The sequence below is a fragment of the Canis lupus genome, chromosome 31, assembly GCF_048164855.1.
Source record: "Canis lupus baileyi chromosome 31, mCanLup2.hap1, whole genome shotgun sequence".
Classification (NCBI taxonomy): Eukaryota; Metazoa; Chordata; class Mammalia; order Carnivora; family Canidae; genus Canis; species Canis lupus.
Window position 1 is genome coordinate 21,764,415 of NC_132868.1, and position 23,421 is coordinate 21,787,835.

At 44.9% G+C, this 23,421-nt stretch overlaps 1 long non-coding RNA gene across 1 annotated transcript in view; it reads left to right on the top strand.

The window, feature by feature from the left end:
- Nucleotides 1–23,421, top strand: part of LOC140622173 (uncharacterized) — a 48,232-nt gene that overhangs the window by 22,611 nt on the left and 2,200 nt on the right. Inside the window, exons 3-4 of the long non-coding RNA XR_012021884.1 lie at nt 4,374–5,227; nt 23,247–23,360. This is a non-coding gene — a long non-coding RNA (uncharacterized lncRNA). The remainder of the gene's footprint in view (nt 1–4,373; nt 5,228–23,246; nt 23,361–23,421) is intronic.

Genomic DNA, 23,421 nt, shown 5'->3' on the forward strand with positions numbered 1-23,421 from the left:
TCTGTGTCAGTGAGCATATTCAGATCACAACATTTGTTGAATCAGTGAGTCAGAAAATGGCTTAAAGCAGAGCGAGTGAGCGGGGAATTTAGCATGATCAAGTAGAAAATGTGTTCAACTTGGGGCTCACCGAGCCAGTTCCTTCTCCACCACATGTTAGCTGGCTGATCCTGAGCGGTCCTTGCCCTCTTCTGGGCCTCAGTTTCTTCTTTCAGTTCTGACATATTTGGCAGATCTTCATTATGGTAGGAGGGAGAAATGCGTACAAAACATCTAGAGTTGTTTTTTAAAAGGAGACATTTCTGGAAAGCTCTCTATGTGCATGGGAAACTGGGGATCTGTGGGTTTTCCCCTTTACTCTCACCTGTAAGGTTTCCCAACCTTGGCACAGTTAACATTTTGGGCTAAATACTTCTTTGCTGTAAGGCTCTCCTGTGCAGTGGGGAATGCTCTGCATCATCTCTGATCTCTTCCCACCGGATGCCATAGCATCCACTTCCCTGTCCCTAGCTGCGGCAACTCAAAATGTCTACAGACATTGCCAATAGTTCCCTGGAGGCAAAATCATCCTCTGTTGGGAACCATCCCCCCTGAGTTGCATTTCCAATCCAAACTGACAGATTCCTTAGAGTAATGTAGCTGACAATGGACTGGGGAGGGTGTGGAAACCAGGCACAGAGGCTCCCTCCACATCTAAGGGCCTGGGGACAGGGCGTCCCCAGGAATTCAGGAAAGCTAGAAGTGCATGCGCTCTGGAAGCAGGAACCTGGCATCTGTGTGCCTGCATTATCACTCACCGGCTGTGTGACCTTCTTTATATTGCTCAACCTCTCTGAGCCTCAGAGTCTTAATGGATTCCAAGGAAGTGATACCTCTCCTTGATGAATCCTCCTGTCATCCTCCCCACCCCCCCACGCCACTAAAAGGTTGTTAGAAGGGCTGAAAGTAATGTATGCGAAAGCACTGCGGGCTAAAAAACATAAGACAAATATGTATGTCACTCTAAAGACTGTTTTCCTGAGAAAGCACAGAAAAAGAACTTTATTCCTGGATCATTTTTCCATCAAAAGCAGTTGTGGTGACATTGTAGGTACCACCACAGCAGTAATGAAGACACATAATGGAGAACCTTCCCAAGGAATCTTTGAGTCCAATACCAGCTTTAAGGCTTGATATCTACTGGGCCATGAGTTAGCATTTTTCAAGTGAAAATTAAAGACCTCTTCAAAAAAGGCATTATGCTCTCATTAGGCTGAGGTGAGAACGTGCCATCTGCGTGTTCACATAGCTGGAAGTAACTGAGCCTATGCTAGCTCTTTCTTCAAGCAGGCTGTTGACGTGGAAGATGCCCAGGTGACTCACGTCTGCGGTAACTGAGCACTTCAGAACTATGAGGGGCTTCTGGATGGTGGCTGGTTCCTCAAAGTGGGAGTCAAGGAGCTCTGGTCACCATCAGGCCTAGAGTCGACAGCCCTCCCGACGTCAGATCACTCCAGGTCCAGTGTTTGATCGGTACTCTACAGTTGTGGGAAGGCTCACACCTAGAGTAACATCCTCACAAGCAGATGAAGTACCAGGTCAAGGGGCTGATGACTGTCAGGATGCTGATTTAGCTCAGAAACAATCCGGAATTTCAGATCGGAAACCTCCAGGGTCCAAGGAACAGGCACAAGTTAGAAGGAATAATATAATTCACATTTGTAAATGGTTTGGTTTACGGACCACTTCTTCATCCCATGAGGGTAGTACAGAGTAGTGGCTCGGGGCATTCACCTTTGAGCTCAAGTGTGTGTCCCAGCTCTGCTCCTTGCTAGCTGCATGACTGTGGGCCCCCAGCGGGTACAGTGCAAATGCTAGCTGTACATTCGACGTGCCACATGACCGCCCTCTGAGGTCAGTGATGTAATTGCCCTCACATTCAGATGTGGAATCTAAAGTTCAGATAAGAGCATCCCCACACAGCACCCCCACACCCCTTTGCCCCACTCTTTCTGTTAAGTCATTCTTCCTTCTGTCTCTGCTACCTAAATGCCATCCGTCCCTGGAGTCAGCTCAAATGCTAGCTTCGGCCTCCAGATCAGAATTCATCTCTGCTTCCTCCAAGCTCCCTAGCACTCTGTTCGTATCTCTGTGGCACTCAGTGGGCCACACTAGGCAAGAAAAAGGGCCAAGATAAGGACGTGACCATGCCCCACTGTAGACTGTGGTAAAGACCAGCGAGAGTCACAGGCGACCAAGGCAGGTTTCCTCCCTGCAGCAAGCATCGGTGGCTACTCCCGGCCCACAGTCTAACGCATGGTGAGACCTTTAAAAGCCCTCACCACACTCTGATTCCAATCAATGCTACCTCCACATATGCTCCCCCTTCCCAGACGTAGCTTAGTGGGCGGAACAGCTCAGGGCCACCTCGGCACCTGCCCCAGCACACGGCCCCGGGCTGCCAGCGTGCCAGGGTGCTTAGGGTGCTGAGCCTGGAGCCGGCTGACAGTAGAGCTGGTGCTGCGTGCCGCAGCGGAGCACGGCGACGGGGGGTTACCTGAATCGAAACCCAGCCGGCACAAAGTGTAATGTGTGCACCCTGTTTCACTATGACTTGAGTGACCAACAAGGGATCCACAAATCAGACCTAGAAACGTGGCCCACTCGCGGCTGGCAAACTGGAAAGAAACGGAGAATGGAAAAGGCATATGGGCGAGGCCTATCTTATCAGCTCCAGCCTGATCTATAGATTAATGTAGCTGTGGCATGTGGAAATACTGTTTTCCCTGCTGGTTAATAAATGTAACTTTAAAAAAAAAAGATGTATTTATTTGAGAGAGAGAGAGAAAGAGAGAGAGCATGAGAGAGATCACGAGCAGGGCGGAGGGGTAGAGGGAGAAGCAGGTTCTCCTCGGAGCAGGGAGCCCCATGCCAGGCTGGATCCCAGAACTTCGGGATCATGGTCTGAGCTGAAGGCAACTACTTAACCAAAGGAGCCACCCAGGTGCCCCCAAAGTGTAACTTTTTAAATCATTGAAAACTCTACTGTTACTGTTCATTGGGGAAGATAGAGAAAAAGTCCAAAGGTACAGATTTAAAAAGCCATCTCATCCTGACCAGTTACATTTCATTACAGTTCCCTTGTCCTACCTGGCTCATTTTACATAGTTGGGATCAATCTGACCCCATGTATCTCACAATATGCTTTACTTATTTGTGAATAAATAACACACGCAGAGAGTACCAAGCTCAGAAGGTACCAAAGAGCAGGGAGTGAAAAGTCTCTCTCCCACTCCTGCCTTCCACCACTCAGCATTCTCCCAGGTCCTTTAAACATCCTTCCAGAGGAGTCCTATGCCTAGCTCTGGACAGTTTTTGAATGAGTTAGCAGCCCTAATTGATTCTTTAAACTTCTCAGGAACCAAACATTGTCTATAAGTACGAAGTGTGTCTGTAATGCAGCATCTCTGTGCTGATAAAAGATAAAATTTTGGAATGCCTGGGTGACTTAGTGGTTGAGCATCTGCCTTTGGCTCAGGCCATGATCCCAGGGTCCTGGGATCGAGTCTTGCATCAGGTTCCTCACAGGGAGCCTGCTTCTCCCTCTGCCTGTGTCTCTGCCTCTCTGTGTGTCTCTCATGAGTAAATCAATAAAATCTTTAAAACCAAAGATAAAATTTTACTACCTCCATCTGGAAAATAACCAGAATTAGATAGTGCATCTCCTTAAAAAGAGCATTCTTAGTTGACAGAGGTGGTTGGAGGTACTCAACCAAGACACAACCCTTTCATAGGCGTCTGTCCCAAAGATTCCCTGAGATGTTCCCAGTGGCCCCTACTGGTTTAAAAAACATAAAACTTGACATTGGAGTCTGTATGTGTCTGAGTTGCAGTAGCTAAGAAAGCCATGAACGCCAGGCCATGTCCCTAAAGGCAGGCCTCTCCTCCTCCCCAGACCAGACCTGGCAAGGACTTCCTCACTTTGTCCTGCCCTAGGGTACTAGGCTGCGAGATGTGGGAAGAGTGGGTGGGGGAATTCTAATTCCAATGAAGCCGTTTAAAGAAAGTCATTTCCACAAAAACTAGCTCAAAATAGAGAAAGCCATTCTATACTTACCCAAACTTTGTCCTCTTCAAACTCACCTCCCCACTCCACACACAAGGAAGTGGAGGAGCGGTTCCCAGGATTTTCCTTGAGATCTGGTGCCGTGTGCTGCCCCGTGGGCTCACATTGTCACAAATCCTCCTACTCTGAGCAAGCACCGCCCACCATCTCATTGTGGATCGTCTTCCCCGTAGGCAGTTTCCAGAGTTTTTCAGGAATCAGACTACAGTTTGGAAGTTTATTTACCAGTGAAGTGAATTTCTATCTGCTCTCCTTCCTCTCCTCCCAGTACCCATCTGAGGAAGTTACAGAAGGCATCTTGGATTCACAACACCCCCCGCCAACCCCCCACTGAATAACACGTCGTCTGGCAACAGGAGGCGTTTGATTACATTTGGATGGAACGCCTGCATCAACTCCAGTTGTCCCCGAATTGGAACTGATGGGACTCACGTGCTGCAGCCAACAGTTTGCCTTCACCCACTCCCCTCTCCGAAATGAACCTTTCTCTGGGAAAACAAGAAACCTACGTGCCATCCTGGGTGAGAGACGAACAAGAGCTGTGTCCCAGCGTCGCATCCCAAGCATGGCAGGCAAGAGCACACTGAGGGGTTTCCAACAGGGAGCTGTGCTTCAAGCATCTCGGGAGAGGCCCTCCGAACCAGAGGCCACAAATGTTCCCTCCGGGGCACTGCAGTCTCTGTGTCTAATTCAGTTCGTGGACATAGAGCCCTCACTGTGCGCAGTATAAGGTGCCAGGCCACTGTCCCCTTTAGCGAGCCTCCCTAACCTTCCTCCCCACACTCCGCCTTTGCAATGTCCCTGCAAGAGGCAGAGTAATGGCTCCCCCAACATACCCACATCCTAATCCCTGAGCCTATGACTATGTTCTATTACACAGCAAGGGAGGACTAAAGTTGCAGATGGGATGAAGCTTGCTGATCAGCAGACCTTCAAAAATAGAGACTATCCAGGATTATCCATGTGGCCTCAGTGGAATCACGAAGGTCCCCACACAGGGAAGCAGGAGAGTAAGAACCAGAGTGGTGACATCAAGAGAAAGACTGGACCTACCATCGCTGGCTATGAAGATATACTATGGGACCACGAACCAAGGAATACAGGCTGGAAAATCTGAAAAAGGTAAGAAAATGGCTTCTTCCATAGAGCTTCCTTGATATGAGCTCAGTGAGGCCTAGTCAGACTTCTGACCTCTAGAACTGTAATATCTGTGTTGTTACACAGCAATAGGAAAGCCAGACAGTCGCTGTGGACCTGCCATGTGCCAGGCCTGGGACCAGTTGCCAAGAGAACATCCCCGCAGCATGTGGTTTGTACGGTGTACCAGTCATCAGGGTCCAACTGGGGAAACAAGCCACTCTAAGAGTTTAGACACACGGAATCTAATGCAGGTCACTGGCTATAGAGGTGATAGAAGAAGCTGAAAAGTCAATCCATCTATTAGCAATAGCAGGGGTTGCTACTAGGCTGGACTAGAGTGACGTAGAGAGGAGGCCATATTACCAGAGTGCAGAGGTCGAGATCACCCAGTAGAAGTTGGACCACAGTGGGCCTATCCAGCAGCTGGGGGCCATGGACGGGGAAGAGACCTGACGTATGTGCTCCTGAGGCTCCCCTTATCCCCTATCTCCTGCCCCCCACTCTCCTGCTACGGCCTCCCATTGGCTGTTTCCAGACAAAAGCTAGCTGACATGGGAGCTTGGGACACACAGGGGTCAGCCCTCCTGCAGCGCGGAGCAGAGCTGGGGGTGAGTAGTCGGTGGATTAATGGATTGGAGGATGAATAAGCCCTAGACACCTCCTTTCCACATTGATCACCATGAATCTTGAAACATAATTTATTGTTCAAAATCTAAATTTTTTACCTGGCTTCTGAATACCTATGTAATCTGGTCCATCTGGAGCTTTTCTGTCCTCATTCTCTGAAGTTCTCCCTCATTCACAGTGCCCCCACCACATCGGCCTTTGCTCTATTCTCCACGCACCAGAGTCTCACCTTGCACTTGTTTGTTATAGCTGCTGCTGGAGAACAAGAAAGTAATATGTTTGGTGTTGAGTCATTACCGTAGCCGATCCGAACTCAAACAGTTCCCAGTGACAAAGAATTCTCAATGCCTGTTCCATAATTAGCCCTCAATAGTTATTAAGTGACTGAACTTTAGATACTCAATAATTATATGTTCAGGGATGCAGTGTCTTTTTCTTACCCTCACCTCTTTTTTTTTTTTAATTTTTTTTTATTTATGATAGTCACACAGAAAGAGAGAGAGAGAGAGAGAGAGGCAGAGACACAGGCAGAGGGAGAAGCAGGCTCCATGCACCGGGAGCCCGATGTGGGATTCGATCCCGGGTCTCCAGGATCGCGCCCTGGGCCAAAGGCAGGCGCCAAACTGCTGCGCCACCCAGGGATCCCCACCCTCACCTCTTCCCCACCAAGCTCCCTGAGGAAAGGGAAGTGAAGACTTATGTTCATCTCTGTACTTTCGATGGCTTTCCTTGGGCTTAAACCTTAGTAGATGCTCAAGGGGTATGTGTGGCTCTGAGTCTCCAGGCAACGTGCGGGAAACATGACTGGCACAGCAAGAGCTAGAAGTGTGACTTACAGAAGTAGTTCAACATCGCTGTAGCTACTGTTTGTGCAGCTCTTTTTTTTTTTTTAAGATTTTATTTATCTATTCATGAGACACACACACAGAGAGAAAGAGAGAGAGAGAGAGAGAGAGAGAGAGAGAGGCAGAGACACAGGCAGAGGGAGAAGCAGGCTCCATGCAGGGAGCCAGACATGGGACTCGATTCCGGGTCTCCAGGATCACACCCCTGGCCGAAGGCGGGGCCAAACCACTGGGCCACTGCAGCTGCCCTGTGCAGCTCTTTTGAGTTGACCAGGGGCTCTCTGCTTGGTCCTTATACCAGCTCTAAACAACAATAAAAAATTACTATTATGATTCCCACTTTCCAGAAGATGAATCTGAGCTTACAGGGGTTAATTATCTTGCTCAAGATCTTACTTTTTCAAGCGAGGAAGCTGGAATTAATTCATTATTTCAAAATATTTATGGAATGCCGGACAATGTGCTAGCCCCTGGCTCAATCTTCTGCACTTAGTAGGGGCTCAGAAAACACAGGAATTGAGAATTCCAAAGACATTGGAACGACTTCCCAGAAGATAAAAGGGAGCCTCCCCCCCCCCCCCCCCCTTTCTGGCCAAGGACCAAAGACCAAGAGGATTGCTTGTCTCCTGCAGCTGGGGGTTTAGCTGGGACGCTGCTGCTGCTGTGTTGTGCCTTAGCACAAGTTTCTGGGTGGTCGGCCAGACGTGCCTGGAGGCCACAACATCACAGCAAGCCCTCTGCAGCTCTCCCACTTGCCCAGGCTAACAGCTCTGGCCTTCTGAGCCGGCCCCCTTCCATATATTCTTTCCTCTTTCCTGTGCCAAGATTTCAAGAGACGATTTACAGTGGGTTCCAGACCATTTAGCTCAGTCAAAAATTTGGGTGAAAGTTTCCTCCCAGCCATCCCAGGCCACAAGATAACCCATCAGGGTGTGACAGCCAGGGTGAAGGGGGGCGGGGGGAGAGAAACACCAGGGAGATTTTTCGGTTACAGGATTGGAGCAGGAGTCTCTGCAGCTGCTGCATTTGTCCACTCTCTTTCTGGCCGAACAAAATGTGTCCGGAATGGCTTGGTTGGAAAGCTTAGGATGAGATGCCGAAGAGACAAATCTTGTCTAACTAGAGACCACAGAGGCCCTGGAGGGTGGCCCCCAGGCCAGGCTCTCGCCAACACGAAGGGGGCCAGCGCGGGTGTAGGAAGGGGCAGGTGGACGAGCAGAGAGGAGGCTGCGTGGCCTGGTCCTGCTGGGGCCCGGCCTTGCCCAGGCTGCCGACACCCCTCCCGGGCTTGGGCGCCTCTCTCTGTCAGTAAACCCAGGCTGCTCTTACAGTGCAGGATGTCCCACATACCGTACATCGGAGGTGGGGTAAAATACAAATATGCCTTTTCATAATAGCTTTACACCTGGAGCAGCAGAGGACCGGTTTATTACCTTGGTAAACAAAAGTTAGAATTCAAGCAGAGTACAAACTTTGCCCAAGGCACTTCTGACCGTGCACTTTGTGTTTGTGAAGTGAACTCGATATATATACAGTGTGAGGCAATGGAAGGCTGAGCTTTTTTTTCTTTCTCTCTCTCTCTCTCTCTCTCTCGTCTGATTTCCAAGGTTTAAAAGTTCATGTGAATGTGATGGGGGGGGGGGAGGTGCGGAGAGAGAATTTACTTTGGCTCTGGGTTTTTTTTTTTTTTTTGAGCATTTTGAGCATTTTGAAACCATGCTGTTTGGTGTGAAAAAAAATATGTGAGCCAATTTATATTGTTTTCCAAAGAGAGCGTACTCCTTGCTGCTCTCATGGTGACAATTAGGGTTTGTGGGTGGGAGACAGGGTGAATCAGTTTGGGGAACACTTAAAGGAGCCAGGATTTGCATTGAACTTAAACATTAAGAGGCAATAAATATTTATTCAGTGCCTATTTTGTGCCAAGCACAGAACCATCGACTTTTATAAACACAACCTCAGGGAACAAGAATTATTGATCAAAATGTCCACTTTACAGGTGAGAAAACTAAGGCTATAGTTGCTGAAGACACTCAAGCCCCAGTCTCCTACTTTCAAATTCTGGGTTTTCTGTACTGCCCTCCAGTCTCTATTGGGGTCACAGACTATATCCTGTCCTGTCGCTTGTTTTTTTGTCCTTCTTGTGCCCCTATTTTCCTGCCTCGTTCTCTGCCTGTACTTGGGGAACTGACTGATCTGCACTCTCGGATGCATTTCCGCTTGGAGGATTCTCCTACTATTTAGCAGCCACCTGGCCATCTGGACCACCCTCTTACCAACCAGCACCTCCATGAGTTCATGCGCAAAAGATATAAAACATGTGGACTAGGTTTCTCCTCAAAACGCACATAAGCTAAAATGTAAAGGTGGCAACGATGAAGCAAGAACACACCTCATGTTCTGTTGGCTGCATGGATGCCTCTGTGTTCTCCCATCCTCAGCTTGAATAATCAGATAAAATTCAGCAAAACCGTCTGAACTTTTGCAGTTCTTTTCCAAAACAAGCTTCTGAGCCTGAAGAACTTTGCCCATCTTTGTTTGCATGTTCGCTTCTCAAACGTTCAGCAGGGGCTTGCCTGTTGCAAAGCTCAAGCCAGGGAAATGTTAACTCTTTCCTCCACAGATTAATTCCTCAGCCTTCTAAAAGCAGAGTGAACTCATTGGGCTTATTTTTTAAAAGAAGTCCATATGAATATATCAACTTGTGCCTGTCTTCACAGATGAAGGATTCGTTGCGGGAACATATTAAACTGAGGTTATAGAGAGGTGATGTCATTAAAGGCATTGCCAACTCAGCAGTTCCAGGGGATCAGAGTTATGGCTGCTTGTACCTAGCAGGGTTTCAAGGGGAAGCCCGGTCTTCTTCTTCCAACTCCCCTCTACTCCTAACCCCCTATCATTAATGCATTTTTAATGGCAGCCACTTGAGGAATGCTTTTGGCTTTACTTAGTGTAAGTTTAAAAAAAAATTATTGGAACACAAATACTCATTGCAAGGAAACAGATTTCAGTTGCAAATGGACCAAGCCAATCCCTGTGCTGGAGCCCTGGAGGGAAAAGACATGGGGGTCTCTGGCCCGTGAGACAAAGCTTGGTAAAGGATACTTGCTTCAAGGACCCTGCTCTGAGAACCCAAATAAGCCAAATAACAGAATGGTAGCCCTTAAATGAACTGTAATGAGCATCTAGCCTAACCCCTTTCCCTTACAGAGAACACCAAGGCTCAAAGTGGAACATACAGGGCCAAAGCTTGGGGAGCCAGCCAGTGACTCCCGGCCAGAGCTCATGTCTCTCCCGCACGCTGCCTTTTTATCCTGGCAGAAAGTGAGATTAGATAAAGACAAAAACCTGGTCCTAATCCTGGCCTGGATCCACTTACCCTGGCTTGTCATCACTGCTTGTCAATAGTCAATATATGTCTGTATATTGAGTCTGTGGAAAGATGATTACCCTGAGAAAGAAGGAAGACAGGAATACTTCTGAGACACTGGTTGGAAATCTTTTTCCAGGTGAAGAGAACTGAGCATATCCTTACATGGTTATGATTATAGACCAGATAAGCGATGCTTAAAAGAGTTTATATTCCTTTCTACTTTAGTTTCATTCTCCTTGGCTTTTTTTCTGACTCTCCAGCTAGTGATTCTAAGTTGGCCTGGGTCCCTGTCATTGGGAAGTGTAGTTAGTCCTAGATTGAAATAACTCCTGGAAGGTCACACCGTTAGGGCAAGAAGGAAGCTTAGTGACGCTCAGGGCCATATTCCTCGGTTTACAGATGAGTATGCTGGAGCTGAGGGAGGACAACTGAATCATCTGGGATCATGCCGCACCTTAACGGACTACGACCATGGATTCTCTCAACCACACGGAAGGAGGGTCCCTCCATCTGACTAGCACAAAGCAGCTTCCTTTGTAACACTCAAGTATCTTTTATGAATAATTGATGGTTTGCACCCAACTCTCAGGAGCTGAATGCTTATTGCAGCCTGGGTCTGACTAATCCACAGGCACCTCCATGAAGTAGGGATCAGGACTTAGCCTTGCCATCTATGTTTCGTGGAAAGACCAGTACGCAGAAAAAGAAGGGAGTTTTCCAAGATTATGTGATGAGTCAGCAAAGGCTCTGAGACAGCATGCTGTTACAGGATGAGGAATCAAAAGACATAAATTCCAGTCCTTGCACTATCTCCATCCATGTGAGAGATCATGGGCAACTCATTTCTCTTTCTTCCCCTCAGTTTCCCCATTCATGAAAGGGCTTTGTTCTTAGACAACCTCTAAGAACATCTAATGCTGATGGTCTGTGGGTCTAGCAGACAAGGCTCAGAGCTACTTCATGCCTAAAACATGACTGTGCAAAGTGGGAAATTGACCGTTATGATGGCATATCCCTGGGCTTCTCAAAGGGATGAATGGGTTCTGCCTCCAAAACAGAATTACAGTGTCTTTTTTTATAGAATTTGTATGGAAAAAAAATAATAAGATCAGTTTCCTTTTTGTCCCATGACTTTTTTTTTTCTCAATCTCTTCATTCCTGTTATCACTTATCTGCTTTCAAGAGCAAATATATAACACAATAAAGATACTAAGAACAGACAAATAGCAATAGGAAAACTTAGAAAGAGGTCTTTGCCATTTTCATGTTTTGAGGCCTAATAAGGCAAATAAACAATATTGAACACTTACCATAGTTTATGAATGCCGTCTTACTTAAGAGTTGTAAACAATAAAAAAAAAAAAAGAGTTGTAAACAATCAATATTATCGTGCCCCTTTTATAGAAGAAGGCACTGAGGCCCAGATATGAAACAATGTGCCTGGTATACACATACTTGTTAAGAAGTAAAGCCCATATTTGGAGATTCCAAAGCCCCCATTTTCCAAATTCCCGAGTTGTGAACATAAAACACAGCCGTGTTGTTTGCTAGCAAAATTACTTGTCATAATAGAGGGAAAATTAAATATCTCAAGATTTTATTGTGTTTCAAAAAGACCAAGCCCATGGCTTCCCTGGGCTCCAATGTCTGAACATCTCTGAAAACAGGCAAAAAAAAAAAAAAAAAAAACAAAAAAACCCATAAGGCATTAGTTTGACTTTCTCCAATAATTTTGGAGAGAGGAGATAACTATGTCTAGGAAAGGTCCAGTCAGGAATATTTATTAATATATCCAGAGAATTAAAGATTGGGTGGCTATTTCTTTGTTTAGAATTCATGTTACCTCAAAAAAAGAATTCATGTTACCTCAAACAGGCAATGTCTTGACATTCTCCCTCATTAATTCAACCCTGTAATCTTCCCGGGGATACAGGACAAGATTCGAGTGGGTTTGAGGAACCTGTTTTGGATTCAGAGTCTCCCCTATGAAGGAGTCTACTTGCTATTTCCCGAAAGCGGCCCGTACACCAATGCCAAAACAATGGAGCAACCAGGACCACTCTCACAGGTTCATTCATCCAATATTTACCGGTAGCTTCGGACGCTCCTGACACAATGCAAGGCTAATGCTACCAAGACAAACACAACTGAGCCTTCACTTGGCCTGGGACACCTGATCATCCCAGGCCTACGCCCCAGGAACAACCACGGGAGGCCACACTGTCCTGTACCCGCTTCCCAGATGGAGCGATCCAAGTCAGGCAATGTGGCAAAAGGGTCCTGCATTTTCTGTTTTGACTTTCACTAGAATGAAAATTCCTGTGGCCTTTTGTCTCCTGAAAGTTGCTGGAAAATATCAAGGTCTGATATGACTCTAGAGATTTGGCTATAACTTCAGTACACATCCCTCCTTTTAAAGCAGAGCTTCCAGAGGGTGAAATTGTTGTCTAAGCCCCCACACTGAGAGTGGGACACAGAGGGGTAGGCATCAACAGGCAGTCTCCTGGCTCCAGATTCAATACTCCTTTCCCTGCTGCTGTCTAAGTGCCTTGATGCTGGCCAAGACATTAACCTGGAAGCAAAAAGTTCAGTCTTTGCTTCAAGAAAAATTATGGCCCAATGGATAGAGAGATCTGTACTTCCTCAAGCTACCATGACTTATGGTTATATTGGGCTGATTCCATGGCCTCATAAGATGAACACTTTATGCTGCAGTCACTACAAGCATCCTAAATACACCAGACCTATTCACAATCTACACACTATTCCCCCGTTCTGGAACATCCTTCTCCTTTCTCCTCGTTGCAAATACTAATGCTTTCAGACCCAATTCCGTCACTTTCTCTGTGGAGCTGCAGTGGATTTGCGCTAGGTCAATTTAGGTAAGCTGGGACTGTGTTCCCCAGACTCCCTTTCCCCGCATAGTTCCATAGCCTCATTGGCCACAAATGACATTTTGCACAGCATTTGGATTAGAGAAGCCTAGCTACTATGTTCTAATATTTAGTGGCTCAGTGCGGGGCACAGTGGGCATCATCACACATGTTGTCCCTGATCTGCTGGCTCACCTGTTGTGATGGGGCAGCAGCTGAGCCCTCAGCTCCTGTAGGTCACACCGGACCTCTTCTTGCAGCTCCTCTGAACCCTGGACCAACCTGTGGACAATGTGGGAAGGGCTATGCGTCTTGCAGTTCATTAGCATCTTCATCTGGAGACAGTGAGAGGCAGAAACGGGCTCTGGTTTGCCCTTGCTGGTCGCAGTCTGTCATCTGTTTCCCCACTTTATGTCCATTTCTCCCTCCCTTCTGCCCTCCCTGCTGACTCCAAGCCCAGCATCAACTGTGAAACAACAGCCTTGCACTGACTGATGAGCAGAGCTGGTCCCTACAATTGAGAGCCTTGAGCCCCGAAAATAAATATCTGGTTCTATATCACATGCAGTGGTTCTGCTCCTCTCACGGAGCCCTAACTGATGAGGAGTTCTCTGTGAATACCCCAGAATCAATCATTTCCCAGGTGTACCCTTCTATTAAAGCACACAACGTACTTGTTTGTGCTTTAATGATTGACAACTCTCTCTCTCTCATTAACGGAGAGAGCTGACATGTATTGCGTGCTTACTTTGTGCCAGCCACTATTTTGAGTTCCCATTGAATCCTTACAACAACTTGATGAGGTTAGTATTGTTACCATTATTTCCATTTTGTAGACAAGACAACCGGGGACAGAAAAGTGAAGTGATTTACCCATGCCTCCACAACTTGGGAGAGGAAGACCCAGGACTCAAAACCAGGCAGCCTGGTCCAGAGCTAGCTCTCCTAACCTCCCTTTGGCAAGCTCTTCAACAAGCAATTCCCATCCTATACCAAACCTTGGCACCAGAATGAACAAATGAATGAATGACCCACCTACTTCATCTGAGGAGAAAATGACTTTTCTACAAAGTCACTGGAAGGTTGATAAAAGTGGAACCTTGGAATCTAGGACCCTTGAATGCCATCCTGTACCTTGAATGCCATCCTTCCCAGACTGGAAGGAAAGATTCTGAATGGTTCACAGTCAAGGTCTTGTTAGTGGACAAGAGACCTAATTACACACCAAGGAGGTATCACCCAAAAGCCGTCAGCGTGCTCCCTGGGAGCGGTAAATACTGGCAAAGCAGTACACCACCAGATGAGCCTGCTTTTCTCCCCAGTCCAGGCCGATGCCTCACCCAGGGTGGAGCCCTCTCTGCCCTATGAGTTTCCCTGAGTGGCTGAGCCTGGCTGGAGGGAAGAATTCCCACACAGGTGCCAGGCACACAATTAGTGTTTAACACTTCACTTTTTATATATAATGATAAAATATGACCTCAAAACTGTCCTTTTTTGGGTAGTAAACATGGACTGGGACTCATATTTAATTTTCAGTGTGATTGTCAGCATCTAGATATCAAACTGGAATAAATATTCAAGTTTTGGATTTTAAACCAGAGTGTCTTGAGCAGAAGAGTCCATTGTTCAATACGAAGTTGAGTGTTGCTTCATCCCGTATCCGGAAGAGATACAGGGAAAATTATGGCCTCTATCTTATGTGTGACACACCAAAAGTGTAAAAAAGAAGAGATAAAGAAAGTAGGAAAGAAAGGAAGGCAACAAAATTGAAATATGTGAAAAAAATGGTAAGAGACAGAAATCAGTTGCAACAATAATTGCATCAAATGCCCATACTGCTCTTCCAGGACACAGAAGGAAGGCAGGTAAAGGTCTAGAAGCTCATGCATCTTGAAGTGTTCCACCATTCACAAAAGAAGAGCAAACCCTCATGAGTCAATGCATCATTAATGTCCAATGTCAATATTCTGTACATATTCTGAATTAGCCAAACCACGAGAGAGTTTGTAATTCTCAAATTCAGGTCTTTTTCTTCTCTTTTTCTTTTTGTAGAAAGCATCTTTCTTTCTTTAAAAAAAATTCAATTAGCTAACATATAGAACATTAGTTTCAGACGTAGAGTTCAGTAATTCATCAGCTGCATATAACACCCTGTGCTAGTCAAATCACGTGCCCCTTAATGTCTGTCACCCAGTCACCAGATCCCTCCATCAACCTCCCCTCCAGCAACCCTCAGTTTGTTTTCTGTAGGTGAGAGTCTCTTATGGTTTGTCTTCCCCTGTGATTTCTTCCCATTCGATTTTCCCTCCCTTCCCCCTTCCTCGTATATTCCACATATGGGTGAAACCATGTGATAATTGTCTTTCTCTGATTGACTTACTTTGTTCAGCATAATATACTCCAGTTCCATCCACATCAGTGTAAAAGGTAAGATTTCATCCTTTTTGATGACTGAGCAATATTCCATTGTGTGTGTGCATGTATATATATATCACATCTTCTTTATCCATTCATCTTTTGATGAACATCTGGGCTCTTTCCATATTTTGACTATTGTATATTGCTGCTATAAACATTAATTCTGCCTCAGGTCATTACATTTGTATCTTTGGAGTAAATACCTAGTAGTGCAATTGCTGGGTCGTAAGGTAGCTCTATTTTTAACTTCTTGAGAAAACTCCATACTGTTTTTACCAGCTTGCTTTCCCACCAACGGTGTAAGAGCTTTTATTCAGGATTAGACTTGGAAAGGACCTCTGAATTGATCTAGTCCAAAGCTTTCATTTCATAGGTAAGGGACCTGAGGCTCTGAAAAGAGAGATCCTCCCATTCTCACCTCATACTAGCCACTTGAGATGAGGCCCAGAGCAAAGTCAGTCCTGTGTGGAAACAGGGGAGTCAGCTGAGACCCAGTGCACCAGCCCCAGCACAGCACTCATCGTCCTTGCACAGGTTTCACTAAGCCCCATGGCACCAGGCCTCATGGATTCAGAGTGTGGACCCAAAGCCCTGCTGGAAGTAAGATCCTGTCACCCAGCCCATGGCATGTCCGTTATAATCCTCTGCCATTTTAGCCCATGCTCATAAGTCCTTTTCATACTTCCCATTCCTTCTGAGAGCTGGCTTTCCAAAAGTCCCCGCCCCAGCCCCAAGTCCCTGAATTGGGACCTCACAAGAGCATCTTTTTCATGTCACATCCAAACAGGAAAAGAGGCCCAACGGTTGGGGACTGAATCTCTAAGATTTATTTTCATTTTTCTTATAATTCCTCCTCCCATCCAGGAATGTTATTCTTTAGAATAAAATACCACTAACTCAGAGGGCCGTTAGAGCATTCTAGTCCAATTCATTCCTTTATTGGATGAAACTGAGTCCCAAAGAAGGGGCATACCCTGCCTAAGGGCCTGCAGAGAGTGCAGCTTGCTGGGGCTTGAGGAGGCCTCCTGGGGCCTGGGCATGGCTCATCCTGCCAGGTGCAACCAGCCCAGCACGGGGGTGCATGGCCATGTGTGTACATGCACGTGCATGTGAGCGCAGATGTGTGCACAAGCATTTAGTGCCAGAAAAGAAGATTGCACTGAGAAATTTTTCTATATATCAGGGTGGGGTGGGGAGCGGAGGAGAGAAGCGAGTATGTTTGCAGATGGGGTCAAAACAACTTGCATATGGCAATGCAATTTCTATCTTCAACTGAACCAAAAATGAAGAGTCTGCCTCATGATTTTGCCAGCTATGATATTTGGAATAGTCATTAACTTAGAAGTAATATATGTTTATAATAGAAAATTTAGACATTAAAAGAAATGGAAAGGAATTAAAACTACCCATAATTCCATGACCTAGAAACAACCTTTGTCAAGGTTTTGGTTTACATTCTTCAGGAACTTTTTAAGATAACTGTAATTATATGGCATGTTCTATTTGGTAATCTAATAATTGTGTATTCTAATGAAGCTTTTTTCCCCCCAATACTAAATACAATAACATGGGATTTTTTTTCTTAGGACTTAATTTATTTATTTGAGAGAGACTGAGAGAGAGCAGGGAAAGGGTGGAGGGAAAGGGAGAGAGAGGCTCAAGCAGACTCCTCACTCAGCATTGGCCTGAGCTGGGCTCCGTCTCAGGACCCTGAGATCAGATCTGAGCCAAACCGAGAGTCGATCATTTAAGTGACTGCGCCACCCAGGTGCCCGTCTGTGGGATGTTTTGAATGGCTGCCTGACTATTACATTCTACTGGTACATCCATCCCTTCTACTCATTCCTTACTGTTGGACATTTTTGTAAGTCCTTTATTTTTTTTCCACATCACAAGTGATAGTGAGATAAATGTCTCTGGGTATCTGGTTATTTCTGGATGAAATTCTTAAAATAGAATTGGTAGAACTAAGAAAATGACACTTTTAAAATCTGACATATGTATTTCCTAGTCATGTTTTAGGAAACTTGGGTTTATTTACATTCCTAACAACAGCATAGTACATGAGCATTTGTTTCTCTATTATGATTTGCTTATCATTTTCTGGAATTCCAAGGAAATTTAGAAATTATTTTAATCACTGGTGGGCCACCATTCACTGTTTTCCACTTGTTTTCTTTTCTTACAAAAATCGTAAAACTAAGCAATACTACAAAATAAGGAACTGAACTACTTCTATGTTTACATTGTTTGAACTTGGTCTTTCTTTAAAAAATGAGTTTTCACAGAGTTATAACAAAATATATATGGGCAACTTAGCAGCCTTTCATGTAAATATTACTTTAGAATATTATAACGTGCATACTTGACATTTTAGAAGTGTAAGAGATCTTTGAAGCACTGTAATGATCCATAGTGCATATATCCTGAGGTTTGGTGAGCCAGGACTCTATTTTGAGGATTTGAGTTGTTTTCAACCCAGTCTGAATTAACAGGTAGAGAGTATGAAGACTTTGCTAGTTCCTGCTGTGAGTTAGTATCTCACATTGATCTGTGCTCTATGCATCACTGGGAACAAAACCAGCCTCCATTATTGCTTCTAGATGCCAATTTTTGCAAAATTTTTATTTTTATACGAATTAACATTTTATTCCCCCCATCTCTTTTACAGTTTAATGAGATCATCCAAGAGGAAATTTTTTTAAAAAACATAAGGAGGTATTGAAAATATAGTTATGTATTGATAGGTACATTTTGAAATTTTAAAATTATATAACTAATATATGTTTTATGTAGAAAGTTACAGAATAAAAAAAAGGAAGAAAATTAAGTTAACATATAATCACATCATGCAAAGATAAGGCTATTAATGTAACAACGTTAATACCTTTCCTGCTTTTTTCCTACACACTGTTCATACTGCTTGCTTTTCTAACACACAATGATGTATTGTGAGGGTATTACTGTTCCAATCTGCTAACAAGTACATACTTTTAAACAGCTTCCTAGGGGCACCTGGGTGGCTCAGTGGTTGAGTGTCTGCCTTTGGCTCAGGGCGTGATCCTGGGGTCCTGGGATGGAGTCCCACATCAGGCTTCCTGAGGGGAGCCTGCTTTTCCCCCTGCCTAGGTCTCTGCCCCTCTCTGTGTGTCTCTCATGAATAAATAAATAAACTATTAAAAAAATTAAACAGCTTCCTAGTCTGTGCCAGGTACAGTGAGATGCAGTTATAAGCAAAATATGATCGGGTCCTCAGGGAGCTTACAGGCCAAAGTAGAAGTGGAAGAGGGGGGAAAAACACAGGCATTCTGAGCCCAGGTCTAGCAGCCTTTCTTCTGGTTTATTCTCATTACTAGCTTACGCTTATCTCCTTAGCATTCCTTTATTTTTTTAAATAGTTTTAACAATTTTAATTGACAGTTTTCTTTAAATTGTCTTTAGGCTGGGACAGCCTGGGTGGCTCAGAGGTTTAGTGCCGCCTTCAGCCCAGGGCCTGATCCTGGAGACCCGGGATCGAGTCCCACGTCGGGCTCCCTGCATGCAGCCTGCTTCTCCCTCTTCTCCCTCTGCCTGTGTCTCTGCCTCTCTCTCTCTCTCTCTCTCTCTGTCTCTCGTGAATAAATAAATAAAATCTTTTAAAAAATTGTCTTTAGGCTACAATGTCCTACCTATTTACTTTTGATCCATAAACAATTAGGAATCCTGGTCACGCTGCCTTTTATATCCAGTGAGTCCCAATACAACACGGCAGAGCAGTTCCCAGAGGTTGTGGAAGTACGTCTTTCGTGGCAGGTGCTGCCAGCAGTGTGACACCAGAAAGAGATCCTTTTTCTTATAGCATCTCTGTAGCAAGACTGGGACTCTCCTGCTTTCACCGAGGGCTTGCTATCTTTAACACCAGCCACAACCTGCACACGCTTCTGCGGGGTGGGTAGAGCTCTCTAGGAAGGGAAGCTGAGGCTCAGAGAGGGAGTGACGACTGAGGCCTGGCCCAGCAGACAGAGCAAGGCCAAGATGAAGCCTAGGCTTTGCGATGCCAGCGCAGCACTCTTCCTACTTGACTCTTCCTTACTTGCACTGAAGGCATGGTTGACTTGACTGAAGAATCTGAACAGGTCAAAGATAGGATGCTGCTGTCTGCTCATCTCAAGCACACACACACGCACACACACACATCACTGAAACAGACACACGAACACATGTAAAACCAGGCAATCCCAACCAAGATGCTCCTGGGCATCTGTAAGTGCTCCCACCCTGGAAAGATCTGCCTCGTCTTGTGGTCCTTGCACCATTCCTGGAGCCTGATTCATACTTAACTATTGTTTTGACCAGACCACCCACAGTAAAAGGCCATCTCCAGACAAGCCATGATCTCTTCCACTGGGAGTTTCCAGCCTTGCCCCACACACACACCCCAGGGGCATACTTTCCCCAGCAGGTGAGGGAGTCCCAGACAGCAGACTCTCGAAGAGCAAGATGCTGAGCTAGGCTATGCAAAGAACCCTGGGACAATAGAACACTCTAGAAAGTACTCCAAATACAGTATAATAATATTATCACACCATGTGTGAGGCATTTTCTCACTTGCATAAGCTCTGCATGAAGGATATGTTATTAGTTATACTCAACAGATAAAGATACTGAGGTTCCAATAGGCTCTTATTGGCTGGGCCCAGATCAGAGAGTAAGTGGCAAAGCTTGGACTTAAATCCCATTTCTTCTGACTCCAAAACCAATGTCTCCTCCAGCCCTCTCAAACATTGACCTCAATATGTTGCATGATTCTCAATTCTCTCTGTAACCCAGGAGGTCAGTTTGGTGAGGCTCCCTATCCTTATATACCAGGTTTGGAAATAGGCTCTAAGAGGTGATGGGGGTTAGCCATGGTCACTAGGGGCCTTCTGATTTCATGTCTGGTGTTCCTTCCTCCTTACCTGGTCCTTGGTGTGGAATAGTTCCCCAGAGACCAGGAGATTGTGGACAGAGTAGTAAAAACAGAAATTCAGAGCAGACTACAAGCTCCCTAGAAGGTTTCAGGCAAATGTTAAGGGTACATTTGCAGAGACCTGCCCTGGGGGAGCCCAATCCCTGCCCGGCAGGCAGATGTAATGTATTTTGAAGTCATATATGGCTCCTCTGCTGTCGCCTGTCATCTTTCCTCTGACGTAGGCCAGGATGCCACTTTCTACTGACCAAGCATAGAGTTCTACTTTAGAATGTCTAACTGTTATTCAGCAGCGTGGTTTCTTTGAAGAAAAACGTGAACGGAACAAGGTGAAGATGAGGTTGGCAAGTGAGGACAACCACACATTGGCATTGTCCACTGTCTGATTTTGGAAAGCGTTGTAGAGCATTTGACATTGGCCCTGGCCTTTTCCTTTCATGATGTATAGAGCAGAGTTGGACATCACCCTTTTCATTTTATAGAGATGCTAGTGGGAGGGAACAGTTGGGAGACTATCGCAGAAACCCCATGGGATGTGACAGGGACTTAAAAGTGGCTTTAGGGTCAGTAGGTAGACAGAATGAAGAAAGATTTCAAAGGAAGAATCAACCAGTCTTAGGGACTGGATGATATAGAAAGGAAAGTGAGGAAGATGGGCTTAGGATGACTTCTGGGTTTCTAAGTTAGGCATCTAGGAAGGTAAGCATGCCATGAATAGGGCTGAGGACCACATTACCGCATAGGGTACATGTCTGGAGAACATTCTCATAAAGTTGGCAATAAGGGAAGGTGCTCAGAAAGAGGTCCTGTGACTCCACCTTAGGAATTCACAGACATTGCTACAATTAACACTGGACACTGCAGACCTAATAAGAAGAAACTGAGGAAGGACTGGGATAGAGTGGATTATGTTTATAGAATCCATCATGAATACAGGAAAGATACTGAGTAGGAGCAAGTAGGTTTCCATGATTCCCTATAGCCCATGATTTTCATGGATTGTTTGGTTGACAGTACTGGTGTCACAGTGGGAGTGTCCTAATGGAATGATTTGAGAATATTGAGTCAGAAGGCCTGAATCTGGTGTTATAAATTATTGGTTGTGTGATCTGGGACAAAACAGTTATCTCTACTGGAATCTTCCTTCCTTCTCTATAAAATGGTTGTCTGGTGAAAATGCTGTGTAAATTGTAATGGGTTGTTCATTGGTAGATTATCAGTTTAAATTTTTTTTTTAATTTTTATTTATTTATGATAGTTACAGAGAGAGAGAGAGGCAGAGACACAGGCAGAGGGAGAAGCAGGCTCCATGCACCGGGAGCCCGATGTGGGATTCGATCCCGGGTCTCCAGAATCGCGCCCTGGGCCAAAGGCAGGCGCCAAACCGCTGCGCCACCCAGGGATCCCAGATTATCAGTTTAATACGTCATACCAATAAGCAACTAATTTTATAACTGAAATTAAATGCTTACCAATTTGAGAAGCTGAAGCTTTAAGGAGGAAGTACTACCAGGCTGGAAAAACCCAGTGAATTTTTCAGGCCAAATTATTGGAAACCCTCAGAGCTCCAGTATCCTAGAATGATGTCGTTAGGGAAAGGAAGACTCAAGAATGGAAGCCAGGGGATGTCCTGCCAGTCTCCTCATCCCAACCCCCACATCACCAGTAGTGGTGATGTTTATATGGGATATTAATCTCTCTTCTCTTGTGGGTGCTGTGTTTGCTGTTGTGGCACAGCTGTATGTAATTCTGTATATATTCTTGGGTCTCATACAGGATTTAGTTTGTCACCTTCTGGGGCGCCAGCTGCTTAGTATCACTCATCAAGTAATCACTTTAGCATTAACTCTTGAGGCTATAAAAGGGGTATAGGTCATGCTCTTCAATTTAATTAAAAAATTGTTTATTGAATTCCTTGGACTTTCCAGGCACTGTGCAAAATGATGGAGATAGAATGTTGAACCACACAGGCAAGGTCTCACCCTCATAAAGCTTTTATTCTACCAAATGTCAGAGCTGGAAGAGATCTTAGGGATTGTCTGGGTGGATATAATGGGAGAAGAAACCTGGGCTGATAAATAGAGGTCACACACAACCTATACAACTTTGGACAAGTTTATGTCACAGCAAAGTGAAAATGATGATAAAAATAAGAACTATCTTCCCTAAGTGTAGTGTGGAGGGGAAAAAAATGGTAATTCACCTTATAATCAGCAAAATATTGAACAAATAGAAATTGCCAATTAGATGTTTTATTAAAAAAAAGAAAAGGAAGGAAGGAATACACTCAGTGCTGATGTGCATATCTTGGAAAAATACTAAATGCCTACCAAATTCTTTCTTGGTTTTTCTACCCCCTCTTGTCTCTATTCACACTGGTATCCTTTTACCAGCCAATGAATCAGTGAAGATGGTAATATTATTTTGTGCAATATAACCCAACATTGCTTTGAAAAGAGAGGGGATTTTCTTTGTGAATAGATATATTTTGATTTTTGTTACAAAATTATTGATAAGATTTGAGAGACTGTTTTCTCTAAAAATTCCATTAACTGATTAAATTTACTAATTAGTTTAAAAAAAGAAAAAAGAGAGGGGATTTATTTTCTACAGGCACATACATTACAAAAAATACTTCCAAGAAAAAGAAAACCACATAGGCATTAGAGGTTGTTGCTCTCATTCTTTTTTTTTTTTTTTTTTAATTTCAGGTTTTTATTTAAATTCTAGTTAGCTAACACATATGATAAAATTGGTTTTAGGTGTAGGATTTAGTGATTCATCACTTACATATAACACCCAGTGCTCATCACAAGTGCCCTCCTTAATACCCAACATTCACCCACCTTCCTCCATCAACCCTCAGGTTGTTCTCTATCTTTAAGATTGTTGCTCTCATTCTTATTTTTATTAACAGAGTACCTGAGTGAGTTTCCTGCAGTCTGCTGCTTTCTGGCTGCTTCCACAGCCCAGTCACAGGTTGGGCCGAGAATTCTGATGTGAAAAGCCTGGAACGATCAAAGAGTGAAAGGTGTGTGAAGATAATTAGAAGGTACAGAACAAACAATAACATATGTGTTCACTCAAGTCAG